This window comes from Gorilla gorilla, chromosome 6, assembly GCF_029281585.2.
Source record: "Gorilla gorilla gorilla isolate KB3781 chromosome 6, NHGRI_mGorGor1-v2.1_pri, whole genome shotgun sequence".
Classification (NCBI taxonomy): domain Eukaryota; kingdom Metazoa; phylum Chordata; class Mammalia; order Primates; family Hominidae; genus Gorilla; species Gorilla gorilla.
This window is the reverse complement of record NC_073230.2, coordinates 143,119,811-143,140,157: the sequence shown is the minus strand read 5'-3', so window position 1 is coordinate 143,140,157 and position 20,347 is coordinate 143,119,811. Positions and strand designations below refer to the sequence as shown.

At 40.7% G+C, this 20,347-nt stretch overlaps 1 protein-coding gene across 1 annotated transcript in view; it reads right to left on the bottom strand.

The window, feature by feature from the left end:
- Positions 1–20,347, bottom strand: part of EXOC4 (exocyst complex component 4) — an 804,715-nt gene that overhangs the window by 2,369 nt on the left and 781,999 nt on the right. The window lies entirely within an intron of this gene.

Genomic DNA, 20,347 nt, shown 5'->3' with positions numbered 1-20,347 from the left:
ACAACTCACCAGAATATTCTGTGTGCCATAAGTGAGGTCCTAGTACCGTGCATTAATAGCAGAGGAGGAGAAATCGCACCATGCTGAGGGGATGGTGTGGGGCTGAGGAAGACTTCCTGTGGGGTAAGATTCTGTCAGGCAGGGCTTCCAGGAAGGAAATTCTAGTTGGAGGGAAGAGCATGAGCAAAGGCATGGAAGAATAATCTGGTTAGACTGGGGAGTGCAGAGCAATAGCAGAGAGTGCTGGGATGAGGCATTTGAAGCCACAGGGTAGAGCCTCTGAACATCAGGCTATGATTTTAGACCTAGTTAAGCCAATAAAGGACTTCCTTCTTCCAGAGAGCAGAGGTGCCATTCAAAATTGTGCTTCTGGAAGATTAATGTGACAATCAAACGCAGAATGATCTGGCAGGGCATTGGTTACAGTTCTAGCAGAAAGAGGAGACTTGAGAGCCACTTAACGGCAAGGCCATTGGCCTGGCTCTGTCCTTTGGTGGAGGAAGACTTGTGCCTGTAATAGAAATATGCATTATAGGGATTCTTCAATGCAGCAGGAAGATGAAGGTGGGAGTCAGGAAGGGCAGAAGATGACCGCTCACCATTCTTTAAACCAATACTATGCCACTGCTATCTCTCAGTCTACTGGACTCTGAAGCTGTGACTTGCATGGTCACTCCAAATTACCCAGGAGGTCAAGTTCAACACAGACTCTGAGCCAGCAAGGCTTATCACAGCTTGTCAGCAAAATGAAGAGTGTTGTTACTCACTTCTCTCTGACGTGAAAGGTAACTTTGCCAAGATCGAGGGGACAGAACCAGGCAGTGCACTCAAGGCAACTCTTGGAGATGAAGAAATATTCCAGACCTAGCAGGATGAGTGGCTCAGAAATCCTGTATTATTAGACTCAGGGCCGTGAATTTGTTTCTTTCTCATGAGGAACATTTTGAAAAAAAGAACCTCCTATGGGGAAATGAAGCTATCTTTGTGGTAAGAAATACATTCTAGGAGCGCCATAATTTCAGGCCTGTTTTATTGAATTGCTGGTACAAGGGGAATGTGGTCAGGAAGAGTTGTGGTGTCTTTTCACACGGTTAGCTTCTTTTCCTCCTGCTAAGCCTCCTTTTCTAACTAACACACTCTTTTAAAAATAGGGGAGAGAATAATCTTTTGTGAATAGACTCTAAATAGTGGCAGAAATGGTAAGTGTTCTTTGTAGACTGGTAAGTTAATGAAGCTCTCCTGCAAGCAAATCGGTCAGCATCCTTGTGTACAGGGGGCTAATTTTCTATAGTGGTTTTAAACGAGTGTTCATTTTGGCATCACAGAACCAGACACATAGCAATCACTGGTCCAGGGTGACCCTGAACATAGACAGAAATACTTGGTAGAAGGGGAGATAAAACTCCACTTCCAGGGGTGTGAGACCCCAGTGCCAGATCAGTAAATCTTTTGAAGTTTCATGTTTAGCATAAAATTCACGTGAACTTTGCATTCTACTCCTTAATGTATCTGCTGTAACTTAAACACACTGTTTCTAAGAAAAACTTGATGCTGCAGGAAGAAGCATCATATTAATATTTATCCTACAGCTCTGCATGTCCCCTGGCTCTCACTGATATTGGCCCCTATTTTGGGAAATGATGCCCTATGTCATCTAATTCTGTTTCCTGTAGATGCACAGGTGATGGAGGGAGTTGTCTATTAATGGAACTTCCTAAGAATATACATTTTTTAAATTGCCCAAGAAGAGCTCATGCATGCATCGAGGTTTACCAAATGAAATGAGAGTGAATCTGGGGCTCACGATTCTTTCAAAGCTAGAAGGAACTTGAAAGCTGCGATTTCTAGACTCGCAGTTCTTGAACTTTAGGGTACCTAAGAATTACCTTGGAGCGCCTATGAAAAGTGCAGATTCCTGAGGCCCCATCCCAAGATATGTGCTTCTTAAAGGTTCTGAACCAGCCACGACTCAGTCAGAGTCTCTTTGGCAGACCAACAGTTACAGAACCACTGTCTCCTCCAACCAAGGACCTAAACGCATCAGAGAAGGCTACAGAAGCAATAAAAGGTTTGTGATGCTTTTCACTGAGATTAAACCAAAAGAACTGGATTTCTTTGTATTAGGATGTTGATATTTTTATCATTTATCTTAAGAAGCAACACTGAGCCCATCATGCCAGATGAAATTGGATTTCTTTTGAAAAATCTGATGAATTGTTTCCAGGGATACTGGCTGGTTTTCTACAGAGGCCATTGTTCCACGCTGGGAGCAAACAACAAAACAAAGATGCCTGCATTTCAACTCTTGGATCTTCCACAGTGTGATGAGTGATAAAGGGCATGCCACTTAAGTCCTTAATGTTTCAATATCCTCTGTGCAATGAAGACCTTTATAAATCCCAGAATGACAGTCTGAAGTGGACTGAGAGACTAAAAGACTCCTCAAGAGCTTCATATGAACAGTGCCCCTGAATTGCAAAGCTGAGTTATTCAACAAAATTGACAGGTAACTGATGGTGTATTTTCTATAGTTAGAGAGAAAAAATTCCTCCATAACCATGCTGATATATTAGATCATAAAGAATCATAAATATTTAAAGACAGAAGGAAATTCATTCATCTTTCAGAATGGTACCCAGGAGCAAAGATGACTAAACTGACACAGCAACAGTTTCACCTGGAGGTGGGGAAAGGGTGCTACCAGGTGTCCTAAAGAGAAAATAGAAAAATGCCCCAAACTATACCATTAGAATGAGCTTCCATGATAAACACTGTCAGACTGAAATGAAATCATGTCACCCAATAGGGATAAATAATTTATCAGCACTTATTGAGGCCCCAGGAAATTGAAAGCTTGGTCTTCATCATCGAGCATTAAAATAGCAGCCGTGGCTTCCAGGGCAACACATTTTCCGTTTGATGACACTTTGCTGGGGCTGCCTGGATGGGATCAGTGAATGCACATTTGATTGAGACATTTTCTGGCTCATGGTTTGTAGCCCTTCACAGACTCTTCATAGCCTACAATATTCAGCAGCCAATTGCTAGATGTACACCAAATATCTTATTCTGGAGACCAAAGAGTTTCAAGTCACCCTGGTGGATGGAACATTCTGGAAGGAGATGTGTACCTTGCTGTGGCTTCTCCTACCCTTTGCTGTGTGCCTTTTTGCAGCAGTTCCCGAAGTATTATAAGCAGAGAGGTGAGGGAGTAGAGTGACAGAGAAGAGGAGGTGTGACTTCACAGACTGGTCTCGTGCAGAGTCTAGAACATGACAATGTTTATGCTTTGTTCTGGTGCAAGCAGATCATTTTCTCTTATCTTCCTCATGTTTGCTTTATCAACAGACTGTTCTCTGTGGCTTTTTCTTTTGTGCTTTATTTTAACGGTATTGCACTGCGACTCTTTCTCCCCCATACATTCTGTCTGAAAACATTTCTACCAGGAAGGAAATACAGGGTATTTTGGAAAGGTGGGCAGATCTTTTTAAAGTTTTAAAATAAAATTTTATCTTCCTCTGATTGGAAAGTTAATACATATGCCATATAGAATATATGGGCCATAGAGAAAGATTTCTCACAATTTCATCATAAAGATAAACCACAGTTTGGCATATTTTCTTGTAGTTCGCCCCCAACCACATGTAGTGTTCTAGCCAATTTCTTTCTTATAGTTGAAATATTTAGGTTGAAACACAATTGGATACTTCAATTGTTTCCAATTATAAAGACTTACTTTCTCATGGATAGATTTCTAAAAACAGAATTAGTTAAAAGATAAGTATGTTATTTAGGACACTTGACAATGCTGCCAAGTTGCTTTCTAAAAAAGCTCTATCAATTTATCCTCCTATCAACAACATATGGGCAGCATCTAACTCACATTATTTTGATTTGCATGAGGTGGAACAATTTTTCATCTACTTATTTGTTTTTAATGTATGTAGGTATGCATGTATGTATAAATGATTGTTGGTATCTTTTTATCTTTGAGTATTAGTGCTTTTCTGACTTCTCTTTAAGAGCTTTTCATAAATTTTCATAGACAACAGGCCAGGGAGTTTTCTCATCCCTGGTTCTACCTCCCAAGTTGGCATACTCAGTGCAAAAATTAGTACTGCATCTCTGAAAGTGATTAGAAACAGTTTCAGTTCCCTTCTTTGCAAATTGAGGGAAGAAATACTCACTAACATAAACTATTCCCGCCCATGGCAACTCTTGTTCCTGTACTTGTAGGCGTTCCATAAACTTTGCCTGTAGGGGTGACAGCAAGGCCCTGACTGGGGAACTGTCCAAGGTCTCTGAGGAAAGCTTTGCCTTTTGCCTTCCTTTACTTGGTAGAATTCAGAGTCCTAGATCCCAGAATGGAAACTGTGTTTTAAAATATACAGCTACATCTCATGCTGGGTTTTGGAATCTGTCTTGATTGTAGAATATTAATAATAATGTCTAGCTTTTAGGTGCATTTCAATCCTTTTAAATAGGTACCACAATTATCTACGTTATACATATGAGAAAACTGAGATCTACAGAGTATTAGTGATTTGTCTAAGGCCTCAAAATGAAAGACTTTGAGCCCTGTATTTACTCTAAAACCACCTTAATACAAAAATATTTGAAACTATAAAAAGCAAAAGAACTAACTGAAAAGAATATTTTTATTGCTGACTCATTTGAGTCTTGAGTACGCAAATATGAATTAAATAAAATTCCCATACTCAGCTCTGTCTTTCATTGTAATGCAATGAGCCAGTATTGTGGCGATTCAAATTCGTTTGTACAAACTTTGCAGTTATATCTGAACAACACTGGATTTGATCTGGGAATTCAGTGCTCTAAACCAAGTAATGCAGTCATGTTGTAAATTTAACACTTAATTTGGGAGTTTACAAGAAAGAGTTTTTGGCTTTTTCATTTTGTCACCTCTTTTTATTTCTTCCCTTTTTGCCCCTTCAAGTTGGTAATGGATGAAGTAACCTTTCTTTCCAAAAGTTGACTGTCCCTCTGATTCAGTACTTTTTTGGGGAAGGGAGATAATTATTTTCATTGTAAAGACTTTCTCTTGTAGGCCTTCCCAAGATAAAGCTCTAGTATTAATGTCAACAAGTGAATTATGTGCTGAATCTGACTTCTGAAATACAAATTTGAGAGGGAGAAAAATTGAGCTGAATAAAACTTAGTATTGACTGTAGCTCCCAACATTATTTTTAGCCAATATCTACAGCATTTTGAGCACTTCAATAAAAACCCAATGGTAGATGGGTCACTAAGTTGTCAAGTGAAGCAGTGAACTCCTGTTTTCTCCAGCCACTCAATGGTATCTATGACAATAACAGGGAAATGACAAGAGAAAAAAGAATAACCCATAAACCAGATAATCATCCCATAAATAATTGAGAGGTTGTGGTTATAGCAGAACAACTTAGTGAGGTAAATATTTAAGAGATTAACTAAACTCAGATTCTGGTTAAGTCTTTCATTCTTCGCTACTAACTAGCCATGTGACCTTGGGCAAATACCACCAGCTCTCTGGATCTATTTCTCAAGTCCAAAACAGAAAGGTTACAGCAGATGCTATATAAAAGCACTGGCATTTTTGGATTTTAAACCTTTACAGCGTCCCCCGCTTGGTCCTTTGAAATCATGGGGCTCCCATCAAAATTAGCTGATGCTGTTTTTCTTCAAGCAATGGTAGACAAGACGCAGTAGCAATTGACTTGAAAACACTCTGAACAAGTGTAACCTCAGCTCAAATGGACTTTCTGACCAATAATAAAATGGATGGTAATCCTGTGTGTCAGAAGAATAAATTAGTTTATTAAAAAGTGTAATCTAATTGCTCTTATTTGTATTCCCCTTCGAAGAGCTTAAAGTTTATTACAAACATGATTGAAAATTCTAATTTAAAATGAGCTGCAGTTATTTCCATTTTAGGAATGAGAAAACTAAGGTGGAGAAAAGCTAAATAATTTTCAGACAGTTAGTGGCACAATTAGGTGTATATTCTATATCAGGATAGTTTTTTGTTTTTTGTTTTTACACTTCTCACAACGGATTGTATAGGTTTTTGTTCTGATCAGGACACGCTAGAAGTGAAGAATGGTCTTTAGAAAACATATTGCTTATATTCCCTCAGCTGGTGGCAGCAGAAAATCATTCAAGAGGTAAAGATAGCCTGGGAGTCTGTTGCTTTAAGGCTTGCTCGGGCTTCTTTGATCGGTCATCTACCTACCTGTTTTTTATATATAGTGACACATGCGCGCACCTACCCTTTGTCAATGGCACTATCCTTAAATGGCAGTTACCAGTTACCTCTTGGCCTTGTCCTGATAACCATCACGCCTCAGCAGTACTGCGGGGGTGGGGGTTCTCCTGGGGAGACGCTGAAAGTTAAAATCAGCTGTTTCACTCCTCTCAGGAACGTATCCTGACATTTTTGATAGACAGCAGCAGCCAGAGCCTTGCTTTATTTCTCTTCAGATAATAAAACCACTTGAAACAAAGAAACTCCTCCAGGACATTCCCATCACCGTTGAGATGATGACACACTCCTTGGCTCAGTTACAGTCATTGAAATGGGGAGAAAATTTCTTTTTGTTCCCTTAGCTAGCAACTTTGCTCCCCACCTTTGGAACACGTTCTAAATTTATGAATATCTATGGTTGAAATGTCCTCTTCAACAACTTAAGGATTCATATGTCACTCTCTGCTACATCAGATAATTTTTTAAATTAAGTTTTCTACAACAGGGCTGGAGGAAGATCTGCATTTTAAATTCAGTACAATTAAAACTGTGTCTCTTTGGTCTGGCACTGCCTTTGGTCAAACCCCATTTGTATGAATAATTATTCAGTCCATTAAGAAGTCTGCTCAACTCCTTCTCCCATTTTGAAGGTTTTTATAAATATTGATCAGGCACATTTCTGTTTGCACTTGCCAAGGCAATTCTGATGGATTCATCTTCTGATGTTATCAAATAATGAAATATGAAAGAGTGAATAGAATTACCCTCTTGTTCTGTGATTTTTTTACTTAGGGCCTTCATTTTACTTTCATAATTGTGTTTGTCTCATACTTCTGTAAATGTTCTTTTGATTATCAAAAGGTGAGTCCAGGTTAAGGAGTGCTATTCTGAGCTGAATATCACTTTAGAGTCTTCTCAATTTAAGAAAATAGTTCATCAAATATCACTTTAGAGAGTCTTTCTGATTTTTAAAGACAATTTATCTAACATCATAGGTTGATAAAAAGGACATTGTATTATATACTTTAGTGACCACAAAGCTACATATCATTTAACCCAATTAGCACAAGACTCTTGTAGTGTATATTATTTATATTTTTCAGATTAGCAATCTGGGAAACAACTGCTGAGAGGCCCTATGGCTTTTTCAATTTTTAGTAATAAAATCACATTATTAATTTTTCAATAAATAATGCAAAGGATTTCTTCAAAGCAAAACCTAATGTTATTACTAATGCTTAGGAAAGTCCAATAACATTTTAAATGTTAATATGATATAGAAAGGTATAGTCCTTGGCTTCAAGAAGCTTTATTTTTTTATTTATTTTTAAAATCTAATCCAGGCTCAGACCAAAAATACCCAAGGCATGAAGCAAATGTTTTAATTTAAAGTAAAGCAAAACTAGGGCTTGGCAGTCTCCCTGCCTGCCCTTGTCTCCTGGTACATAAGAAAGGCACAAAGAGTTGGAGTGCCCTCGACAAGGGATAAAAACAATGCTTCTGCTCCAAATGACGACCAGGGTTGGAAATGAGATGGTGAAGTGAATGGGTAATGGGCTTTCTGTATTTATAATAATGGATCTTGCCCTACCTGTGGGTGTGTGAGGAGAACAGTCAGTGGGAACAGGAATGGACTTCATGGCTTTGACAGGAACATACGCTCCCATCAACGAGAGCATGATGAGCATGATGCCAATGAGGCCAAGGTAATGGTTGATTCTGGCAGGTGCCAATTCGTTCTATTTTTTGGCCATTGACTCTGCCCCTAGCCAGCTACCTCACAATGATGTTAAGACAGGGCTGGGGGAGGCTGAATGGAGAGTTCACTGCAACCCACTACAGCTTCTGGGAGTCTTAAGACGCAAGGACTGCTATTCAGCCATCACTTGGTTGAGTCACTCAAACCCTGATTCCTGACCTTCTGGTCCTGGTTAGTGACTCTAGTACAGTTCTTGAAATTGCAGGAGATCTCTCTGCCTTGCTGAGACACAAGACCACTTCTTATAGGACTGAAGGGCCACAAAGGAAAATGATTTCGTAGAAGAACCAAAAAACTCTGGATTATTTGAGAAGCATAAACATATGTAAATCAGCAGGTCCCAGTGGCAAACACTTGAGGGTGTATTAACTAAATCCTTAGGTAATTTATGAAAGAGAGAAAACCTAAATAAACCAAAGCTACAAAATGGGCCACCTGAAATTCAAGGACATGTGACTCAGAACAGATGTCAATTAGAAAAATAATAGACTAACTAGAAAGGAGCTAATGGAAATATGAACAATATCCAACAGGTTTAATTAAAGACCCAAATACTCTGACAAACGTGATGGATAGCTTTGGATAACAATGTGAATTTGGTGGATGAAAAGACTACTATGGCTGATACGTATTTGAATGTCAGTGAACCATTTGAGGCAATGCCTCTAGAAAAATATAACTAGCAAAATGAATTTATTCTGAATGGCTACCCTCGATAGGACACAGGCTGAAAAACAAACAGAGGGTAATGATAACGGCAAGTCAATAAATGCAGAAGAGAAGCATCTAGTGAATTCTAAGGATGCTGGCTTTAGAACTGATCTCACTTAATACCTTCATTAATGCACAGGAAGATACAGAGTGGTGAAAGGGGCCAATGTTAGTGAACGGGGAGGGGCTGTGAATGGCAACAAGAAAGGAAAAATCACATCAAGGACTCCACGAAATCTGGAATTATGGGAAGCAAGTAATGAAAGGGGAGTCATCTTAGAAAAACCCAAGTGAATTTGTCTAGGAGAAATTCTAACCTCCTATATTCATTCAATAGTTGGGAGAAACCTTAGAACAGGTGGGTGAATGGTCACTGGATGGGGAGGAGGAGGTGGGTGTGTTGGGGTGGGTGGTAAGGGCCATGGAACCAGAGCATTTCTTATTTCCTATTTTAACAAGTACCAGTTCTGTAATCCCAGCACTTTGGGAGGCCAAGACAGGTGGATCACCTGAGGTCAGGAGTTCAAGGCCAGCCTGGCCAACATGGCAAAACTCCGTCTTTACCAAAAATATAAAAAATTGGCTGGGCGTGGTAGTGCGCACCTGTAGTCTCAGCTACTTGGGAGGCAGAGGCAGGAGAATTGCTTGAACCTGGGAGGTGGAGGTTGCAGTGAGCCAAGATCATGCCATTGCACTCCAGCCTGGGTGACAGAGCAAGACTCCATCTTAGAAAAAATAATTAAAAAATAAAATAAAGTAAAATAAAAAGTACCAGCTATAGAGCAAGGAAGTGACATTAATTTGTCTTTGTTGTACTTCATAGTTCTTCTTTTGCTTTATACTGTAAGCCAACTGAAAGAAAATCAGAAAAGAGGATCAGATGGGATTAAAGGGACAGGAGGTTGGAGGAAAATAGAAGATTAAAAGAGATTCAGGTCAATTTTTGCTCAAATGTCTGCTTATCAGTAAGTGAGGTTTTCCCTGACCACCTTATTTTAAATGTCACTTGCTCCATCCTCATCAAGCTTTGTCCTTTAAATGAGCTTTAATTTTCTTTTCAGCATTCATCTCCAACTAAAAAATATATTTCCAAAATATATTTAAAATTATATATTTAAATATACATATATAAAATCAGATATACTTTCATCAGCATATACAATGGTTAAGATCATGGACTCGGGAGCCAGTTGCCTGGGATTTAAACCCAATTCTGCCTCTTCCTATTTGTACAACTTTGGTCAAGTTATTAATCTCTCTGTGCCTTATTCTCTTCATCTGAGAAAAGGAAATAGTAACATAGGGTTGTTCCAAGGCTTAAATGATTAAGAACAGTGGCTAGACAGAGTAAGAATGTAGAAGCATTTAGTACATAAACAAGTATCTGCTTCCCCCTCCTCCAATGCAGGTTCTATTGGAGCAGGGCTGAATTCTTCTTCTTTTTTTTTTTTTTTTTTGAGACGGAGTTTCGCTCTGTCGTCCAGGCTGGAGTGCAGTGGTGCAATCTCTGCTCACTGCAAGCTCCGCCTCCCGGGTTCACGCCATTCTCTAGAGCAGGGCTGAATTCTATATTCAACTTGCTCTTACCCCTTGACCTAAGAAGACGGTAACTAGTGAGTGCTGAGTAAATGAAAAAGAATGAATGAATGAGACAGCTGATAGTCTATACATGTCATTAAGTATGGCATACAATCTAAAAAGCAGTCTATGATTCTCTGACACTGGGAAGAGAGGAACTATGAATGAAATAATTGATCTGTATAAAACACAAAGGGTTATTCTGATGTAACTCCGGGGGGAGATGGTCAGGATAATGGTCGCTAATGGAAAAGGGGGAGACAATAGAGATCCGTGTTTTCACTAGTGATCTGTAATCCTTCTCAGCTTTTCATTCTCTGGCAGATTTAGGCATGAATCCCACATCTTTTACCTAAGATGCATGACTGGAAATTTCTGAACCTGTCTCAACTTCAGTTTTTTCATTTAGGCATGGGATAAATAATATTACATCACATTAGGTTTGAAGATTAATCAAATGATATGATAGAACACCTGCTATGTGATATAATACAAATGATAAAAATAACTGCTAACTTTGTTTGCATACTCCTCTGTAGTCTGTATTGGCCATTGTTCATGTATATATTATCTCTATGGGTCTCACAATTGTATGAGGTATCACATCCTCCATGCTGACATACATTAAAAAAAAAATCAATCCTTCCCTCTTGACTCCGAAGAAGAGGGGCTTCTTTTCTTTTTTTCTTTTTGTAAGATTAACCCTATGCCTTTGATCCTCACCCCTCTCAATGCTTTCAAGACTCTGCTGGGTTTTTGTTTTATTTTTAACTCTTGTATCCAGTATCTTCCCTTTTCACTGGTTCTTTCATGTCTGCTTCAAACATCCTTCTCCTTCTCACATTTTGGAAAAACAAATCAAGAAACAAACCCTAAACCCTTTATGTGATCCCGTGTCCACTCCATCTCTCCCCTCGTGTCTTTTCTCCTTTTCATTGTTGAATTTCTTGAACAAATCATTTGTATTCACTACCTGTCCTTTCTATGCCTCCAATGTATCTATGAAAAGGGTCATCAATGACGTCCTCATGGACACGCACAGCAGCTTTTCCTAAGTCCTCTTTCCCTTGACAGTTTTCCATTCTCAACCCAACTGTCACGGAGCCACATTTGTTTTTCTTTCTTTTTTATTGAGATGGAGTCTCGCTCTATTGCCCAGGCTGGAGTGCAGTGGCGTGATCTCGGCTCACTGCAAGCTCTGCCTCCCAGGTTCATGCCATTCTCCTGCCTCAGCCTCCTGAGTAGCTGGGACTACAGGCGCCCACCACCATGCCCAGCTAATTTTTTTGTATTTTTAGTAGAGACAGGGTTTCACTGTGTTAGCCAGGATGGTCTCGATCTCCTGACCTCATGATCCACCCGCCTTGGCCTTCCAAAGTGCTGGGATTACAGGCGTGAGCCTCTGCATTGGCCCAGGGAGCCACATGTTTTTTTGTTTTTTTTGAGACGGAGTCTCGCTCTGTCTCCCAGGCTGGAGTGCAGCGGCGCGATCTCGGCTCACTGCAACCTCTGCCCCTCCAGTTTTAAGCAGTTCTCTGCCTCAGCCTCCGGAGTAGCTGGGATTACAGGCGTGTGCCACCACACCCAGCTAATTTTTTGTATTTTTAGTAGAGACAGGGTTTCACCATCTTGGCCAGGCTGGTCTTGAACTCCTGACCTCGTGATCCACCTGCCTCGGCCTCCCGAAGTGCTAGGATTACAGGCATGAGCCACAGTGCCTGGCCCCAGGGAGCCACATTTTTAAGGCACTTCTCCCAGCTCCCTCTGAGTTTCTTCTCTGATTCTGCTATTGGCTCTGTGTCTGCCTGCTGCAGGTGTTCCTGCCAGTCAGGTGGGGGCCCTCCATTCTTCTCTCTCTGCTTCTGAAAGTCTTATCTGTGCATATAATGCTCAGATGTCTCTCTCAAGATCTGGTTTCTCAATAGATCAAAACGTCATTTTCACTTGTCTGCAGACATTTCTATCAGCTGCCCTTGTCAGGTGGCCTCCCTAGCCACTGAATTTTGCTTAACGGAACTAGCTTGCAAAACCTCAAAATCTCAGTGTCACCTGGAATCTTTGCTCTCCTTCATTTTTTTTGTCCAGTTGTCACCAGGTCTATCAATGCAACATCTTTCATATTCATTTCTTCTTTCCAATCTCACTATCACAGATCCTACACTCTTCTCATTGGATTGTTACAGTTGCCTCTTAACTGGCCACCTCACTCACTCACTCCTCCTAGACTAACCCCCAGTTCTTAGTTGGATCATATCACTATTCTGTATTTAATAATAATAATAAAAAACCTTGTGTGTTCACTAGTGCCAACAGAATCAAGTCCAAACTTCCAACATTGACATCCAAGGCCTTTTAAAGACTTGACCTGTATTCCACAGTTCTTCCCTGCTTCAACCTGCCATTCAAACCAAATTGAGCTACTCAATGTCCCCTGAATAATACTTAGTACTTTTTGGCTCTAAGTATCTAGAGCCTACCTCATGTTCAAAATCGCTAAATCCTCTACCCTCTATGAAGCTATCCTGGGCAATTTATTTCTTCTCTGTCACTTACTGCATGGGTAACCCACTTAACATTTATCCTGTAGAATCATATCTTTTTTTTAAAAAAAAAAACTCTTAATATTCTTTTTGAGCTGATGATACAATAAAAAAGGTTACTAGGGTATTTACTTACTAGTTTTGTGAACTTGGGAAAGTTATTTAACCTATAAGCCTTCAGTTTCCTTATCTGTAAAACGAGGATATTGATAGCACCTAGCTCATAGAATTGTTAAGAAGACTAAGCAAGTTAATATTTATAAAGTGCTTAGAACAGCGCCTGGCACATAATATTTTTGTTACGTAAAAAGATAATGGTACAAAATAAGCATATAGCATAAAGCCTCTCTCCCACCATTTCCTTTCCTAGAGACAATTACTGTTACTAGTTTCCAGGGTATCCTTCCAAATATATTTTATACATATAGAAGCAGTCTTTCTTGAGTGTGTGTGTGTATATAAACACACAAATATATTTAAGGATAAATGGTGTTTACATACTGTTCTGCACCTTACTTTTTCTACTTAACAATAGAGCTTGGAGAAGGTTCCATTTCAGTTCATATCAACCTGCCTCATTCTTCTTAATGGTGGCAGAGTACTCAATTGTGTGGATGTACCATTATACGTATTTATTAACCTCACCTAGACTGTAGGCTGCTTGATGTCAAAGACTGTGTCTTATGACTCTTTGTATCATCCTCACTGCTTATATAGTGCCTTTTGAAGTCCTTTTTAAATTTGTTTACTTGCTCAACAAATATTTCAGCATCAATGACACACCAGGTAGTATACAGTAGATACTGTGGATGCAGAGGTAAGTAAAACATAGTCCTTGTTCTCTGGCGATGCAGAGTCTGGTGTGAAAGTAGCCAGGCACTGTATGTACTTATAGCAATGTGACAGCGGCCATAATAAAGGTCTGGAGGAGATTCTCTAAGATCACAGGCAGGAAGGGCTGTAGGTTTCTGAGAGCAGCCAGGGAAGGCTTAACAGAGAAGGAGAAGTTGTCAACAATGAGGCAAATATGAAGGAAATAAAGTCCTCCACGAGCAAAGGAAACAGAATGTGTGAACTGGGTGGGACAGTAGGAAGAATACGGTATTTGGGGAAAACGACAAGTGGTTTATTCCTCACTGGAGTGCATGGGGTGTGGGGAAGAGCAAGGAAGGGGAAAGGTGGGCAAGGCAAGCTGGGCCTAGAGCCTAACAGACCTGTGGGCCATGCTAAGATTTTGGACTTTCATGGGTGAGTGGAAGGATGAAGGTGAATTAAGCTTTATTTTGCCTAGATTAGTCAAACAAAACAATTACCATTTATTATTACCAAGATTTGATAAAAGAAGGTATTTTAACACTCCTTAAGTGGAAAGAAAATAATCTCAGAACAAAAAGGTTAAATGTTTTATTGTGTGGGAAACTCAGAAACTTTTAGTCATTATTTATGAGAAACTCACAAAGTACAGTCATTATTTTTCTAATTTTGCTATAGACGAGGACAATCAGTTTCAGTTTACATACACCCTGGAATCTGGAACCAATGACAGGGAGGAATCTGGAAATAGACGATTTTAGAAAGAAGTCACACATGATGACAACTGTGTTTTAGAAAGACCTTTCCAGCTGCAACATGGAGGATGGACCTGAGGGTAAGAAAGCCTTCAGACTGTTGAGCAACTTGGCTATTTTTTTTTTCTAGTATCAGACCACGCCAATCTTCTAGAAGGTTTCCTCACAACTCCACATCCCCAAGCTTGTAGCTAAACAAAATCAACCTCAAAGAGAGAAGGATGGCAGCACCTCAGTAAAGAACAACACATCAGGCTCTCTCACCTCTAGCATGTCTCCTTCAGGTCAACTGTGACCTGGGGCCATTAAAATACACACAACTGTACTGAGATGAGGCCAGTGGCTAAAAGGAAAGAGAAGGCTAGCAGTGAGAACATAAGAAATAAGAGGACACCTTTTACTCAAAGGTTCCTCCTAACCTACTCCTCAGCTGGTCTGGCTGAAATGTGAGGGAGGGGGACTGAAACTGCCTTTGCAAAAATTGTAACTGAGAAAGTTATTACAGTGAAAGAGAACCTGACCTAACAGACTCCATCTTGCCTCTAACCTCCAAGGTGTCCTTGCTCATTCCTGGGCATATGCTGAACTAACTTTGAGAGAAACTTAGCTTATAGTTAAACTTTGATGACAACAGCACTTTCTCAAAACAAACCCCTTCCTGCCTGGGGACTAGACTGTCTTTGCAGGACTGAAAAATTACCTACAAGATTCAAAATTATGGCTTAGGAGTCATGCAGCTGGAGGCTGCAAAATTCTGAACCTCCCCAAATTGCTCCTGGGGATAACATCACTATTGTTAAACCTAAGATCAGTGCTTAAGATATTTTGCAGACCCTGCACTCAGTGGATCTGCTGGCACCACCCAAATTAATAAACTGGCTCATCTGGTCTTGTGGCCCCCACCTGGGAAATGACTCAGTGCAAGAGAACAGCTTCAACTCCCTATGATTTCATCTCTGACTCAACCAATCAGCACTCCCCACTTTCTGATCCCTTGCCCACCAAATTATGTTTAAAAACCCTGATCCCTGAATTTCTGGGGAGATTGATTTGAGTAACAACTCCATCTACTGTGTGGCATGGCCAGCCTCGCATCAATTAAACTTTCTTTACCGCAAGGCCATGGTCTTTATTTGTGCAGCAGGCAGGAAGAACCTGTCTGGTTAGGTTACAGGACCTAAGAGCACAGAGTATAAATTAGGAGTACAAATATGATCTCATTTAAACTCTTGACAAACATACAAGAAAGGCTTGATAACCTTAATTTGGCAGATAAATAAAGGGTCAGAGAAGAAGGTCACAAAACCTCCTTGTGATGGACACGACTCAAACTCTAGTTCATCCAATTCAAAAGCTCAAGCTCTGATTCTACTAAAGTGATGGGGATTTGCTGGGGACACTGGGAACTCCTAGAGTCACTGTTACACAGCAGTTTACATTAGATTCTTAGTTGTAGAATCGGGATTTGTGCCTTTGGGGGGTGTCTGGAGTGGAATGACATACAAGAGGATAAAATTAACCATAGGAAAATACATCCTGAGAGTCAGCAGAGAAAATCAGGCATTGTAGGAGAGAATAGCAATTTTTTTTTTACGTGGCCCTTTCCATACAAAAAGACTAATACTGAGGCTGCTCCACAATGTGGCTCTCCTAAGTCTACATATAAAGAAAAAAGGCCTTTGAGGGGAAAAATACAGAGAGCATTTGCATTCATTTTTTAGGACGAAAAAGTATCTGATTTGAAAAAACCTCTCAGAAAGGGCTACATTATGAGAGGAAGGTCTTCAGGCAAGTTTAATGCCTCTATTTAAATGCTAATGCTAACCTATAGCTCTGGACCACACAAAAACTAAAGTTTTTCAAAGGCCATAAAGTGAATTTAAAATGAAACCTTAATTTCTTTAAGAAAAGATATTTTATTTCTGAAGAGCCAGCTAACACACATAATTTCATAAGAGCAGTACCAATTTGATCACACCAGTGAGGAGGTAGGCGAGTTAATGGCAGAGGCTGGCCAGCATCCAGTGTGCAGGGACTGCCTTTGTCACAATTAGGAGTCCTCCTCAAAACATCTGCCTTTGGAGTGCAACATTTGCCCCCAGTTGTCCCTGATGGGGGTTAATGCTCCCCCTACAGCCCGCCCCACTCCCCTGAACTGTTTTTTGTAATGACCTGTGCTGAGAGCTTGCTGGTGTTTAGAAGGATAGCTGGGGACAAAAGCGAGGAGAAAATGCAAAGGCATGGGAGTCCCTGGGTTCAGAAGAAGAGGCCATGGGTCCTGAGTGCTTGGTGCTGCTTTGTTTTCCCTGGGAACCAACATTAACGAACGCAGGTAACTGAGGCCTGGAGTACTGGGGAAAGGTCTCCCGGGCTCGGAGGACCACGTACTTACTACCTGTATTAATAGATACACAAGGAAACAACTCAGAAAAAAAAAAAAAAATCAAATAAAATTAGGAAATGCCTGTGGTGAGGGCAATGACTTAGGAGGGGACAATCTGAGCCGTTTTTTTTTTTTTGTTGTTGTTGTTGTTTTTTAAGACATAGTCTTACTCTGTCGTCCTGGCTAGAATGCAGTGTTACGATCTTGGCTTACTGCAACCTCTGCCTCCCAGGTTCAAGCGATTCTCCTGCCTCAGCTTCCCAGGTAGCTGGGACTACCCACGCCTGACTAATTTTTTTATTTTTATTAGAGACGGGGTTTCACCATGTTGGCCAGGCTGGTGTCGAACTCCTGGCCTCAAGCGATCCGCCTGCCTCAACCTCCCAATGTGGTGGGATTATAGGCATGAGCCATTGTGCCTGGCCCTGAGGTGGTTTTAACATTCTGTATTTTTATAGGAGTGATGGTTATAAGGGTGTATTCTCTTTGTCAAGAGGAATCAAGCTGTGTACTTAAGATCTGTGCAGTTTACTGTGTGTATGCCATACTTCGATATAAACACCTTAGCTTCCTTCTCCCCACCCCTACAGAAAAAGGAAATGAAAAAGAGAGCAGGCTGTAGGCCAGGTATTGGGATGCATACCTGAGTATATTTTTAACTGTCTCATACCCTGTTATTAAGACAAGTGCTAATTTTATAAATCTTGAAAATATTACGCTAATTGAAACAAGCTAGCCGCAAAAGACTAAGTATTGTGTAATTTCACTTCTATGATCTATCCAGAAGAGGCAAACCCACAGAGACACACAGAGACAGAAAGTAGATGTATGGTTGCCAGGTGTAGTGTTTGGGGGAAATGAGGAGTGACTGCTAATGGATATGGGGTTTCCTTTGGGGGTGATGAAAATGTTCCAAAACTAGCTGGTGATGATGGCTGTACAACTTTGTGACTATACTAAGAACCAATGAATTGCATACGTTAAAAGGGTTAATGTTTATGGTATGTAAATTATATCTTGATAAAGCTGTTATAAAAATGCAAATCCTATAAACTGGAATCCTGACTTAACTATACAGAGGACATCTGTCCACAGCCAATACTGTTGTGAGGATTGATCCATTAATTGAGATGTTTGCTGCAGTTCCATGTTCTCCTGTGATAAATGCAGAGAAGATTCTGTAAGCTGACAGATATGGCAACATCTTCACCAGCTCACATTTTCACTAAGTGCCCCAGAAATGTATTAAAGTCATGTCTCAGGGCTCTACGCTTTTGTAAGTTAACTGACCCCCAGCATCTTTGTACTAAATGCCTTTGAACTTTCTCCATCCCTACATACTGTTCTCAAGAAACATTGATAACAACTAGTAATGAGTAACCCTTACGAGAAATACAGGTTAGAATTGGGAACAACTCTACGTATGATAGAAATATAATTCAGCCAAAGATTCACTAATGATTCTATCAATGTTTATTATTAAGGAGGACCATAATTATATGGAACAATTAGCATTTAACACTTACTATATACCAGGTCCTTTCACATACACCTGATTTAGTCCTCACAACCTGAGGCTCCAAAGGCAAAACACCTGCCTAAGGTCACCTGGCTAGTTAACAATAACACCAGTATTGAATTCTTTTATACTTTCAGGGTTAAAGTTTGACTACATAGCAATACACTATCATACCCTACCTCCCACACATCATTCCAGGAAAACTGCTGAGTTAGGCTGTGAGAAAATAGTTCAAATCAGAAAATGCTTGGGGAGACAAAAATGTTGACTCATCAAGAGACTCACTGAAATCATATTTGTGAAAGCCCTATGTCGATTGTAAAGTGCTATGTGAATATAAGTGTCTGGCAAGAACATATTAACAGCATTGGATCGGGGGAGCTGGAAACCGAGGTGCAGATGACTGCTCCAAGTGTGCACGTTGTGCTAACGTGTGCTACACTAAAGCGAAGGAGGAGATGCCTTGCAATTGTCTGCTCTTTCACAGCGTGGACCTTCAGATCTTTATGCGTGGTAATGGATGACTGTTTAGTTGAGTTGACGCTGTTCTAGATAGCAAGGTGGTGACCAGGATGGCCTGTGATCTCAGCAGATACAGATGTCAAAGAAAATACATGCTGATCCCTAGTAGAAAAAGTAGACACTGTTCAAACAGCAGCAAAAATAGCCTGGAAACCTGAACCTAGTTTTTTACAAATCCTGCAGAAGACGGTGGTAGGCAGGACGCAGCAGAGGTTCCATTTCCCTCACACTTGCTACCTTCAGAATTAGTCTCGTAATTTCCAGTGCTTTCAAAAAATCTCATGACCTTCCACAGGTGCTTCACCTGTTTCAGTGGGGATGTCAGTGAGCGGGATGTGGCCTTATTGATTACTTCCCTGTGGCTCAGAGGAAGGGCTGCTCTCATGACCTGGATATTGGTGGAGAAAACAAAATGGGAGGAAGGTGGTGACAAGGACTCTCTTGAGCAAACTCTACACAGGCTCCTTTGAGCTCTTCTCCACTAGGCTTCACCAGTGGCAAGGTGGATTAGTTGAGATTATCCATGAGTCAGAAATAGAGTTCGGGTTCAACCCACTCTGCCTGGACTCCAAACTGCTGATCCAGTTCCTAGACCATGCTCCATCACCGATCAGGCCAGGGCTACAAACCAAGGTTATTTTAAAGGCCCCACTTCCAATTAGCACAACTGTGTTGGAACTGCAGAGGCTGTGTTGGGGAATGAGGGAAAAGATGAGGAAGAATCAAGTAAGCCTCAGCCTGTCCTTCTCTACAGAGAGACTGCCCTGGCCAATCTCCTACCTCCTCTCTTTACACTTCCTTCTCAACAACTACCCTACATTCACAGCTGTATGAGAGAACAAACTTGCCACCTCCAAACCTCCCCCGAAACCACTGCACTCCTCAATGTACCCCTAATAGTTTACACCCAAGAAATGTCAGAGTCTACGGTGATGCTGGGAGGTGTCACACATTCCTAGGGACCAGGAAGAAACTGCTATCCCTGGAGGACCCTGAATGCCCCAAACCAGGTGGCTGTGGGTGTCCCTCCCTTTCCAGATTTATACTTCTGTTGAGAATCTGTTTTACTGACAAACATTTCTAATGTTTTCAAAGAGAAATATTTCAAATGTGGTGGTGAAGCAAACATTGGTTTGTGACCCAAATGTTTCTGCAAATGTTTTCTCAGGCTGGGGGGTGTAAATGTTTACAAACCATTTGAGCAGGAAAACAGCAGTGATGTGTTTCAGTAATAGCTGCTTGGGAGGAAAAATCCCACCCCTACCAAATGCAGCCAGGGTGTCATTAAGAAAATAATTATCTGCTCCTTTATGTGCTGTGTGACAGCACAGACATAACATGACATCTCTGAGGCATCTATTCCAGTCCTTGCCCCAGCACTAGCTAACTAGTGATTATGATCATGCCACACAATCCCACTGTACTTCAGTTTCCATATCTGGAAAAAAAAATGGAGTAGACTAGAATATATGACATTTAAAAACCATCCGAACCCATGAGGGAGACTGCAGTGGGGGAAGGGG